The sequence below is a fragment of the Panthera onca genome, chromosome D4 (assembly GCF_046562875.1).
Source record: "Panthera onca isolate mPanOnc1 chromosome D4, mPanOnc1 haplotype 2, whole genome shotgun sequence".
NCBI lineage: Eukaryota > Metazoa > Chordata > Mammalia > Carnivora > Felidae > Panthera > Panthera onca.
In genome coordinates, this window is record NC_138351.1 from 69,681,494 (window position 1) to 69,695,097 (window position 13,604).

The window sequence follows — 13,604 nt, forward strand, 5'->3', positions numbered from 1 at the left end:
TTGCAGGTAGAGATCACGTAACCCCCATGGCATGACATATGAGGAATCACACTGGTATGAACCCAACCTATTCATTCATGTATATATTTAGCAACCGATAGCCACTAAGCCCCTGGGACAGCTACATCCTGAATGCAGGAGCAGCAGTGATGGTGAGGAAAACCAAGCACAGTATCTTGCCTTCTTGAGCTTATAATGTATTGGAGCAGTTATACCTAATCAAAAAGGTATCCCCCCAAAGCTACCCAAATATACATAAAGGAGCAGAAACTGATGCCATGAAACCAACAATGCATAGAATTGATCTATATAAATCAGAGAAGCCTGGCTTTCAGAGATAATGATCATTTAGCTGAGATCTAGAAGAATAGTAGGGGGTGATCTGGTGCAGGGAGAGCAGGAGAACGGTTGAGTGGCAGAGGTGGTTAGGAATTGCATTCTGAAAACAGGGAAAAGAAGGCACAAAGGCCGTGGGGCAGGAAGGAACTGGAAGATGGTCAGCATGGTTAGAGAGCCACGGGGGGTATGTGTAAGATGTAGATATATAGAAAAGAAAGTGATTGTAACAACCATGTGTGCTATGCAGCCAGATGAATAATTCCAACAATAAATGTTAAAAAGAGAAAAAGGGTTGAAGTAGTTTAAAAGAGTATCAAGATATGGGCTTGGGTGTGGATTGAAAGAAATTGGGATGGGAATGGGGAGTGATAGGTAAATGACCTGTAATTTCTATTGGAGACTCAGGGAGGACTTCCCAGAGGAGGTGGTTTGTGAATTGGACTCGAATAGCCAGGAATTCGTGGTGAAGGTCAGGCAGAGAGAAGCAAAACTAAATGGTGCAGCTCAGGATGGTTGTGGTGAAGGTGCATGAAGGCACCTTCAAAAGATGAGGCTAGGAAGGAGGTGGAGGTTTGATAAAAAGAGGGCTTGAAGGTCAGGCAGAGGAGTTTCACTCCCAAAAGTGCCAAATAAAAGAGACAATGGTGACATTAGGAAGTGGTAGGGCCTCTGGCAGGGGACCTGCTTGATCTATTCACAAATTTAATTTAAATGAGTCACAGTGGTAGCTAAATAAAATCTACCTGGAAGTCTTTAAGTTCTCCCCTTGAACTGGAAAATGGTTCCCATGAGAATAAGTGAGCAAAGGATAATGTACTTGGGAAAGGGAAGGGGAGAAGTGTGTGAATGTGTGTGTGTGTGTGTGTGTGTGTGTGTGTGTGTGTGTGCAAGTGTGTGCTTCTGTGTGGAGAACAGGAGTGGGGGGTGGCGGGGAGAAACCTGAGAAATGGTTTCAAGGATGGGGCAGCCTCTAGATCTGGATAAATATGCCCTCGGAGATCCTCTCAATAGCCAACAGAATGGAAACTAAACTTCTCAAGAGTGCAAGTCCTTTATCCTCATGTTTCCAGATTATCTTTCCCACATTCCCGTGTTCTCCCTTGTCACCCCAGTCAAGGTGGGTCACCTGCCATCTCACTTCTCCACCTGGGTTGTTCTACCCTAGGCATCACCAATCCCTAGCTACCCAAATCCTTCCAAGTATCACCTGAAACATTACTTCCAGGAAACTTCCAGATCCCCACAAGGAAAGATGTCCTTTCCCTCTGTGCTCACATGGTATTTGCACTCCATTCTGTCTTATATACATGGGACTGTGTCTTGAGTCATAGGCCCCAGGGCAGGGTAAACAGGGTAAACATATTTTCAAATGAATGGACAAACATTACAACAGTAATGCTCATCTTTTCTTTGTACTTGGAATAAGATCTCAGTAGGTGTCTTATTCTTCTCTGAAGCCTTCACAGCATGTGGACACTTAAAGGTGCACGATACGATTTACGCTTTGTTTTTGTAAGGTTTACATGAATGAATCAATAATTGAGACTCAAAACCAAACCGGTGACATCATCCAATGGTTCTCAATTGGGGATGGAACTGTTGCCTTGTGGGTGGGTATTTAGGAAAGTGTGTGGCATTCCTGGTCATCTCATGACTGGTAGTGGTGCCACTCACAACAGCGGCAGGGAGCAAGAAGGATCAACACACTGGCAATCAAGGGAGAGTCCATTATGACAAGAAAATGGTTCTGTCCCAAGTGCTATCTGCACCACTTAGGAAGAACTGCCTGCTTTAAATGTTGAGAGACTAGAAAATGTTTTGAAGAAAGTTGTAGATCCTTTGCCTCTGGGGTAATTAAAAGAAAACAAGAGAATGTTGTCCTGATGGCCTTTCTCAACCCTGTCCAGTCCTGTGATACTAAACTCCTAGGGAATGTAAAATCCAGGCCAAATGGTCCAGACAGAGAAGACCCACCCCTCTGGCTCATGCACGGGCAGCCTCAGAGATTCCAGCTCCCAGAAGAAAGGCTTCAAGCTGGACAGCACTCCCTCTGCCCAGGAGAGAGGCTGCCCCCTGCATGTATTTGACTCCTGGACAAATAGCTCAGGGGAAGTGCATACATTTATATTTGGCACACAGGTCATATCACAACTCATGCTACCAGCTCATCCTAGGGCTTTTTCTTTTTCTTTTCTCCTAACTCAGCAAAGAGGAGTCAGCTAGAAGAAGCAAGGTACAGAATGTGGGGAGGAATTGGAGGTGGTGGCAGGGATAAGGGTGGAAGAATGTTTGAAAGGAGAAATGACAGACCTTGCAGGACTTTGTGAAGCCCTCTTTCCCTTTCACCATGGTGGAACCAATCATTCCCTTCCTTTATCATGTACATGCAGTTTTATATGAATACATTTATTAGAGATATAAATATTATACTTACATAATAAATTTATCAATACAAATAATATATGTTATATTCTCAATAACCAATAATTTTATTACAAAATTTTATCTTGATGTTATATTTTATATAATAATATGTTAATATTGTTAAGAATATAGTGATAATATTAAACTAATTTTATGCTCCCTTCTAGTCCTGGAGCTCCCTGAGAACAATGGTAATATTTTTCATTCCTGTATTGCCCATACCTAGAAGAACACCTGACCACTACCTCCCTCATACTTCATATGCATTTCTGTTTTATTCCAAAGCACATATGATTTTTAAAAAATTACATCCTTGCCACAATCTATAGCATAAAATCATGAGAGCCTTGACTATATTATACTCAGTTCTGTGTCCCCAGAACCCAGCTGAATTCCACATACTCAGGAGGTACTCAGCAAATTTTGGCTGAATCAAATCAAAATGAATCAGAATAAACTTCATATTGAAAGGCCTAGTCTGAATGATCTGAATGATGCATGATAGTACTATTGAAGAAAAGGGACTGATTGGGCTGATGGAATAAAGGGGCCCTAACAAATATGTCAGGAATATTGGAAGGAAATGAGTTTTGTTTTTTGTTTGTTTGTTTGTTTGTTTTTGACAAAGCAAATGCTCAGGCAGAGGGGTGGAAACCTTGGCCAAAATATTGAGAGACTCAATCATCGGTCATAGCAGGTGTACTCATTGTCTAGAGACATGGGACTGAAAACATCCCAGGAGCTGATGGAAACATAAAGGTGGTTGTTCTACAAATACAGATTAATTCACAGAGTTTCAATAATATCCTGCTCTATTAGCCCAGTTCAGCTCAACACACTTTGGAAGATACTAGGGATAAATAGGAAAAGAAAATATATTCTATACTTTCAAGCCATTCCTAAGTCATCTCTTCCTCATGATTATATAAGCCAAGAAAGTCTTTCACTTAAACTCTTTAGATTTCTGTGACTTAAAGTCAAGACAATACGGGCTAAGAAGAGCACCTACCATTACTTTCCCCAACATGCCATTTTTAATTTTTTTTTTTAACGTTTATTTATTTTTGAGACAGGGAGAGACAGAGCATGAACAGGGGAGGGCCAGAGAGAGAGGGAGACACAGAATCTGAAACAGGCTCCAGGCTCTGAGCTGTCAGCACCGAGCCCGACGCGGGGCTTGAACTCACGGACCGCGAGATCATGACCTGAGCCGAAGTGGGACACTTAACCGACTGAGCCACCCAGGCGCCCCCCCCCAACATACCATTTTTAAAAAACATCTTTTGATTTCTTGAATGAAATATAAACATAATCCATTTGTTGAAGAGAAGGGTCCAAAATATTGTTTCCCTTCCTTTTCCCTATAAGCAGCTAGTTGGAGGGCTAGCAATTCCTGAGTGTGTTTGAGAAAGGTTGATTGGTTTAGAAGTCAGACTTTCTTAACAGAGACATTATTGATTGTCCATTGATTCTTCTTAATCAACAAGGAGCAAGGAGAGCTGCAGGCAGAAGGCCAGTGAGGAATTTTCCCTCTCTCCTGCCACAAGTGGGCCTGTTCTGCCTCTTTGAGACGGGTATCAAAACTTGATTGGACTCTCCTGGGTTTTCATTCTGAGTGAAGGACACAGTCAGTGAGCATAGAAACCAACCAGTCCTTTCTTCACTCCATAGGAGAAAAGATAATGATATTACTTTACTGGTTAATGTCTCTGCGTTTTATCGTCTGTCCCTCTAAAGATACAGTTTCTTTGCGGCAGCAGTATCTCTTCCCTGTTTTGACCAACACTTTAAACATCAGTAACCACCTTCTGCAGTCAGAATAACACTAACTCCCTATTCGCTTAATGATGACAAAAATATTCATAACCATGATCTGGGTAGACATGTGCTTTCCATGGAGAGTATCGACATACTGTTTTCAATACATTTCTATGGCCCCTGTAGAATTTTGTGTCTTCATGAATCTGTTTACAATGAAAGCTTGTAAAAAAAATGGTTCACCAATTCTAGCCCCAAACAGTTACAATTCTCTCACGCCTCATGTATTTTTGTCTTACAGAAAAGGGAAAGACAGACTGAACTTGTTTGATCTTCTGGAAGCCAAATCTAGGAGAACATGCAATAGAAAGGTCTCTGGTCAAAGGCTGCATCATCTAAAATATGTTATTGGAGACATCTCACCACCTGCAGTGGCTGCACGTTCTTCAAAGCACTCAGTCACATTCACCTCCAACAAAGAGGAGTTGGAAGCAGTCCTGATCATTTATGTTGACAAATACGAAGGCCTGAACAATAACATCCATGGAGCACTTACTCTGTTCCAGACGCTGCACCACCACTTTTGTAAATACTATCCCATTTCCCACCCCGCTCCCCCCCAAAAGCTCTGTCATTTTTAAAGAGACAAATTACCCGAGGCCCACCGGCTAGCGATAGTGGAGCCAGGGTCTGAACTCCAGTGTCTGTGCTTCTCACATAACAGAGCAAAGGCTCTCCCTGATTTCCTTCACTTACACCCGGTACAGCCTTCCAGCAGGGCAGTTCCCACAGTGGACTGTCATTATTTACTTAAAGCCTTGACTACCGCACCGTTTCCAAACTCTTAACTTTACCAATCTCTCTCTGTCTTCAACATTGCTTGGCCATCAGTAGGGACTCAGTAAATGTCTGTGCAGTAATGGAACGAACACATGACCGGATAAATGTATGAAGAAATGATAAAACATAAACACCTAAAATAAATGGATACTTTCTTCCTTAGATTCTTATTTGAAGTCTTTCCTAGACCTTTTCTGATTTGCTTTACCCCAGATGTACAGAAGACTAGGAATCATAATTTGTACAATTTAGTGAAACTTTATAGAATGGAATTTTGGGCAGGTCCTTTGGTGCAAACCTGACTTAGGCCAAATCCTGCTCAGAAATCCTACTCAGATATGCTCATTATGGGGGTGTCTGGGTGACTCAGTCGGTTAAGGGTCCAACTCTTGATTTTGGCTCAGGTCATGATCTCACAGTTCATGAGATTGAGGCCCACGTTGGGTTCTGCACTGACAGAGTGGAGCCTGCTTGGGATTCATTCATTCAGATTCTCTCTCTCTCTCTCTCTCTCTCTCTCTCTCCCCCACCCCTGCTTGCGTACACATGTGTGCTTGTTCTCTCTCTCTCAAAAAACAAAATTAAATTAAAAAAAATAAAGAAACGCTCATTATGCAGGGAAGCAGGCAGGAGTATAATCCTACTACCATTGGTGGGTGCCAAACAGGTTTGTAGGAAGAATCCATTTGAGCAGGAATAGGTCGGTATCTGAAGGTTTCACAGAGCAATTAATGGTTGAGGTAGGCCTTGAAGGATGCATAGCATCAAAAAACTAACGTTTCGCTGTCAGAGAATTTCTTTCTTTTTCTAGGCATTGCATTTGTCCCAATTGCTCTACAACATTTCTCATGGGAAAGGGAAAGGATTGCCAGAACCGTTTCTGATGTAAGAAGCTGGACCGGGTAACATGGCTGAGAAGAGTCCATATTGAAGCCCTGAATTCTGGGGTGTGAGTAAACTTTCTATAGCACTAGACTGTCTCTGAGAGCATTGTTACATTCCTAAGAAATAGTCTACATTCCTCACCACAGTGTACTCAGCAACTCCCCCTGCAGAGTGCAGCTCTTCCTCCTGTCAATTGTGAATGGAAGTAATTTGTTTATGGTTAGCAGAGATCCTATCAGGCAGGGAGGAGACAAGGAACCACATCCTATCATCCAATCTGCCACTGCCTTTCTGCGGTATCTACAACCCTGTTATACCCATAGAACCCAGACACTGGGAGCAAAACAGATGAGTGGGCTGGCCATATAATCCTCCTTTTCCATATTTCAGTTGCCATGCGTGGAGAAGGGGCCAAATGAGATATACATCTGATTGAGCCCTAATGGCATGACAAAACAGGCTGGCAGGGGCAGGGAGACTACAGAGAGCTCACATGCACTTGGGGATTTGCTCACACCCTCAGAGCCAGGGGAGAGGCTTGAGGATTGAGGTTTTAAGCCCAACGGTGCTCATAACTGGAGGTGAGACTGATTTTTTTCCCCAACTCCCATTAGATCACAAGGGAAAAATTGCTTGATAACCATGATCTTTGGTCTTCATGAGCTACAAGAATGTCTTGGTTCCCTCCTGCACAGTGACAGTCCATGCTCCAGTTCTGATTCTCATCATCTCTTTCTAGAATATCACAATAACCTCCTCACAATTTTCCCTGTCTCTGCATTACCCACCCCAAATCTATTCTACACACATTACAGACAAATCTACCCATGACCATACTCTTGAAATCCATCACTCCTTTACATCATATGTAATAGCACTATCCATAGACTTTTCTGTCATAATGGAAATGCTCTGCATCAGTGCTGTCCAATGTGGCAGCCACCAGCCATGTGAACCTATTGAGCATTGAAATATAGTTAGCAGAATGGAATATTACACAGCCATGAAAGGATGAGATCTTGCCATTTGAGACAACATGGGTGGTCTAAGAAGGCATTATGCTAAGAGAAATAAGTCAGACTGAGAAAGACAACTACCATATGATTTTACTTATAAGTGAAATAAATCTTTTAAAACAAGAATAAAAATAAAAGTGAGAGTCAGACCTGTAAATACAGAGAACGGACTGATGGTTGCCAGCAGGGAGGGGAATGGGGTGTTGGACAAAATGGGTGAAGGGGAGAGGGAGATACAGGCTTCCAGTTACGGAATGAGTAAGTCACAGGAATAAAAAGCACAGCATAAGGAATATAGTCAATGATATTGTAATAGTGATGTAATGGGGGCAGATAGTAGCTACATTTGTGGTGAACGTAGCATAACATATAAACTTGTCGAATCACGGGGTACCTGGGTGGCTCGGTTAGTTAAACGACTGACTTCAGCTCAGGTCACAATCTCACAGTTTGTGGGTTCAAGCCCCGTGTCAAGCTCTGCGCTGACAGCTTGGAGCCTGGAGCCTGCTTCAGATTCTGTGTCTCCCCCTCTCCCCCCACCCTCTCTGCCCCTCCCCCACTTGTGCTCTCTCTCCCTCTCTCTCAAAAGTAAATAAATAAACATTAAAAAAAAAAACAACTTGTGGAATCACTACCTTAAACACCCGAAACTAATGTAACATTGTGCATCAACTATACTCGGGTTAAAAAACAAAAGAAATATCATTAGTACAATTGAGGAACTGAATTTTTAATTTTGTTTAGTTTTCACTAATTTATATTTAAAGAGATACACATGTCTAGTGGCTACCATAATAGACATTGTAAATCTGTAGGATGGTGTCCAAGCTTCTTAGCCCGGCATTGAAAGCCCTTAATGATCTAGCCCCAATCACCATTACCCATCCCATTTCCTATCACGATTCCTATCTGATTTTCCCCCCAAAATAATCTAGACTGTTTATTTTAAGCCTAGCTATTCCCTCTATTTGAGAATCCTTTTCTTCAACATTTCCTTAACACATTTCTATTCAGGTTTCAAGATCTAAATTAAATGCCACAGAGTTGCCTGGATGGCTCAGTTGGTTAAGCATCTGACTTCAGCTCAGGTCATGATCTCACAGTTTGTAAGTTCCAGCCTCAAATCTTTAGTTCTTCTGTCCCCCTCTGTCTCTGCCCCTACCCCGCTCTCTCTCAACAGTAAATAAACAATAAAAAAAATTTCTTTACAAAAATTAAATAATTAGTTAAATGCCACATCCTCTGGGAAGCCTGTCTCAACTTCTCCTCCCTGATATAATGAGTCCCTCCCTCCCCTGTGCTCCCAAAGCTCACCGTATCTGCTTCTACTATAGTACCTATCACATTGTCTTGTAATTATGTATTTACTGGGGCCTCTCATCCACTAGTCTGGGAACTCCAAAGGGCAGGGACTAACTCTTCTTCATCCCAGTAACCCTATCACCCAGGGAAGCCACGGTGCTAAATGTGTGGTGAACAGATGCAAACCCACAGAATGAATTCATCATTTAATCAATCAGCGTTTAGCTCAAAGAGCTCCCTGAACTGACAGAGACATTAGTAAACTGTTGGAACATCAAAGCCGCTGGGGCCAACCGTGATATCAGGGACAGATTTGTATCCGTGAAACGGTGCCTCTAGTTATGTGAAGGGTCAGCACAGAACTCTCAAATCCACTTTAAATCTGAAAACACTTGGGCTTGGGTGGATGGTGCTCAGGGCGGGGAGGTTAAACTGGAAGATGTTGGAAACTGCAGACGCCTATGGTAAGAAACAAGAATCTTCAGGCCCCTGGGTACTCAGGATCTTTGAACAATTATTTAGAGCTGCTTTAAGAAGCCAGACACAGAAAGACAATCCTGCATGATCTCACTTGTATGTGCAGTATCACAAATAAACAAAAAATAACTCATTATTCTTTACTAAAGAATGGGAGGAGGATCTGTTGTAACAGACAGCTAGAGTTAACAGCATCGTATTGTGCACTATAAAATATATTAAAAGGACAGATCTTGGTAAATGCTCTCACAGCACACATAAAAAGAACACAAGGAAATTTTTGGAGGTGATGGATATATTTAGTACCTAGACTGTGGTGATGATATCATAGGTGTATATATATATGTTCAAATTCATCAAGATGTATGTATACATGAAATGTGTACAATTTTTTGTATTTCAATTATATCTCAATCAACTATAGATATATGTGTGTGTGTGTGTGTATATATATATATATATATATAATCATATATGTGTATATATAATCATATATATGTATATATAATCATATATATATAATCATATATATGTATATATAATCATATATATATATAATCATATATATATGTATATATAATCATATATATATATATATATATAATCATATACTTAAAAAAAGATGAGAGGAAGGGAAGCATTGCATTTTCCTCTGTAAAGAGAACTACTATTTATTGAGCTCCTACTTTGCACTATGTTTTATATATGTTACCTCACTGGACCTTTAAAAAACCCCTGTCACATCAATATCTACCTTCTGTGGAGGAGGAAACCAGAGCTCAGAAAAGAGAAATGATTCTGCATGACCTCCCATACAGTAAATAGTAAAGATAGGATTAACACCCAAGCTGACCTCTTAAAGGAGATTTCCCATCTCCTTCCATATGTAACTGGAGATCTCATGTGTAAACTTCTCTAATTTATGTTCTGAGCCACCTACTGCCTAAAGAGGTTTTATATTCTCCCAGAGTGTCAAGGAAAACTAGGATTGAAAAAGCCAACACGATCATCTGTTCTGCCCCTACATTTCACACTTGAGAAAACTAAGACCCAGAGAGAGGTGAGCACTGCCCCCGTGCCACATAGGGCCAACAGCAGAGCGGGGACCAGGTTTCTAATCTCAGGCCAGGGTTTTTCTGGCTTGTTTTCAGGTTCACTGAAAAGATGAGCTTCTGATACCCTCTTGGCTGTGCATCACTGTATTAGCAAGGCTCTGAGACACCAGCAAGCACGTGCACTAGTCCTCAGGTACACTGGTACCAAACTTCTAGAAAGCACTTTTGCAATATACATCAAGGGCCTTAAAAATGGTCAGAAGAATTGACTGAGTAACTGGTCTCATTTCCTGGAAGTCGTCTTAAGGCAATTATCTGCAATGTGGGCAAAACTAATCATTTCAGCTTTACCTATACTGGCAAAAACAAACCAGAACCCCCCCCCCCACCCTCCCCCCCAAAAAAGGAGCAAACCTAAATGTCCTCAAATTAGAATATGAATAGTTCCTACCATATGGGAGTGTTAGAAGAAATACTGATATAAAATATACTTAACCCAATGCTCAGCCCACAGTTAGTGCTGGTTAAATTAGATCTTGTGGGCCTTCACAGTTGTCACTTCCCCCAGATAATAATGAATACAGGGACAAAAGCATGTGAACTGAGCCAGACTAAAGAGATAAATTCCAGGTTTGAAGATCTCCAAAAATGGAAATTCAGACTTGGCCAAGTTTCCTTTCACCAGGTAAGGAGGAATGCTCAAATACACCAGGGAGTAAGTCTGCTTCTGGGAGCCTCCCTTTACTCTTTGTAAAGATATGCCCAAGTTCTTGGTCTCCCGAGATGGTGCAGAGTGAAAACTAGGCCAAGCCAGAGGAGCCCAGGCCAAGGCCTTACTGCTGTTTTTTATGCCATTTTCAAAGGAGCAAGCACTTGAAAGTCCACCTTATTACCTTAATAAGAAGGAATTTCATCCATGCCCCTGTTACTATCCCCATTTTCTTCCATGATTTCTTTCTTCCACTGTCTTGAGGTTTGCTGATAGTGAGCCTATCCATGGCTTAACTCTTTGTGATACATTAGAGAAGCCACTGGCTTTGAAGTGTTATAAATATCCCTCTTCATTAAGAGCTGCATTTAATCTCATGGAGTCTCTTTCTTTTTTCTGCAAAGCAGGGATAATACTAACTATCTGGTGCTTGTCTTCGGATGGTACACGTGTGAATGTGTCTGCACACAGCCTGGCACCTAATGGGGAATCTAACAAAGGGAACTGAACCCATTTTGATCCTTAACAGCTTATGCAAAAGAGAGGAAGGATAAGGAAATGTAGGGTTGGCGCACATGATGGGGAAGCGGACACAAGGCATGAGTGGTGTGCCAAGATACCTAGTGCCCTGGGTATCCAGGTAAATGTGGTGGCAGAATTAGACCAACTGGTTAATATTCGCCTACCTCACAAACCATTTGCACTTCTGTATTATTGAAGTGTCCTTTCTTAGTTGGTCCTGCACGGTTCATCTTTTGCAAATAAGAAGTCCCAGGCTTTAAGAGGCTACCCGGGTCATGGTGAGTGCAGAGCAAAGCCAGGACTCACGCTGGGTGTCCTGGCATCACCAGCTGTTGTCTTTCTTCCACACTGAGTTGCTTCTGCATTAAACATGTCCAGGAGGAGGGTGCGTCAGGAATAAGGTACATTCGAGGTTAATAATTAAAAACCAAGGGTCTATTGGAGGTGGCTTTGTGTTTTCTCTGGCAGCACTTACACAGAAAGGAGCCCAGCTAAACCCAGGAAAAAGCAAACAATTGCATATTGTATATTCACATGTATACATATATATTCATCTATCCACAGACATGTGTCAGAATATAAAAATGCCTGTCATGGTTGAGCTGTCTTCATTTTTCAACTATGTGCTTTACAGTAGTCACTGTATGTTACAAGAGCAAGAATTTAAGACAAAACGTGACTGTCTGAGTAGGAACTAAGTTATTTGATTATTCATTTGTGCATTCCATTATTCAGCATCACTTTACTGAGCACTTACTCAACGTCATGCTCTATGCTGGCAACTGCAGATAGAAATGGATAAGAAAGTAAAAAGAAAATCTCATTATTCTAGAGGTCCTCCCAGTTCTTATTTATTTATTTATGAAATGAAATAAACATTTCTTGTCTCTTTGTACGGTAGGTCCAATAAACAATAAGCCATAATTTTTTTGGCCCCGAAATGGGCCAGGTGACTCTTCCAATACATTAATATTCTCCAGTCAACGAAGTCTTAGCTCATAAAACAGTGTGGAAAAAAGGAAGGAAGAGGTCAGAGAAGAAGACAGAAATGAACAAAGAAGACTCCATTTCTCAAAGATACAAGAACCAGAATTTCTTTTCCTTGGGCCAAACAAAAGCCATGACAATAAGCCAAATATTTTTATTTAAAAAACGCAGGGGCTGGGGGGTAAGGGTAGAGAGATGAGTAGGTAGAAAATAGAGGATTTTTAGGACAGTGAAAATACTGTGTATGATACCTTCTTGATAGATACATGCCACTATACATTCGTCTAAACTCAAAGAATGCACAACACCAAGGCTGAACCCTAGTGGAAACTATGGACTTTGGGTGATTACGATGTCATGTAGGTTCATCGACTGTGACAAATGTACCATTCTGGTGGGGGGTGTTGATGATGGGGTTGGCTATCATGTCTAGAGGCAGGGGGTATACGGGAAATCTCTGCACCTTCCTGTCAATTTCGCTGTGAACCGAAAACTGCCTCTAAAAAACTCAAGTCTTAAAAAATGCATTTATACATTTATATCATTTTAGGCTCTATACAATAAGGATTTGAGTCCATTTACAATAAGGGCCAGACATATGGAAATTCACTAAAAAATGAACACTAAAGTTGAGCCAAAAGCAGGAGGGGAAAGGAAAGTTTGGGAACTTTAAGGGATAACATAATGCACTTGAACATGGCGAGGCATCACACTGGGATCTGCATCTCCCAACAGCAGGGAATACAGAAATATGAAATTCTGTAACTCTTTTAATCTGAGCAGCAAAAAAGCATAAAAGTTGCTTAAGGAAGATAAAAGGGTTTGTTTTGGGAATTGTGGTAGTTCTGCTTTTTTGTTTTTGTTTTTGTTTCTTAATCTTCCTTGTCCCTTTTCCCCAAGGGTTGCATTTTTAAAGAAACACCTTATTTAGAACTTCGTGTAAGGAGCACTGAAGAACAGAATGGATAGCTTCTCACACTTGGAGTGTGAGCTTTTGGGGGAAGGGACCACATTATTCCTCGTCTTTAGATTCCTGGAGGCCAGAGGGGTTGCTGGCTCTGAGGATAAGCAAAACAGAGGACTGCTGATCACAGACTGGTGACTGTAGTCTTACCATGAATACAAAGCAAATTTCATACAGACAATGCTAGTAACAATGTTTGTAAAATCACAGCATGGGGTCCCAAAGAGCAAACTGAGGAAGGTAAGGGATGTGACCTAAGTTTACAGAGATCCATCCATCTAGTTTTGAATGAATAAAATGTAGAATATACTAGAGGCAGTACCAAT

At 41.3% G+C, this 13,604-nt stretch overlaps 1 protein-coding gene across 3 annotated transcripts in view; it reads right to left on the reverse strand.

The window, feature by feature from the left end:
• The window catches only part of LOC132663107 (uncharacterized), a 514,936-nt gene that overhangs the window by 163,838 nt on the left and 337,494 nt on the right, over positions 1-13,604 (reverse strand). The window lies entirely within an intron of this gene.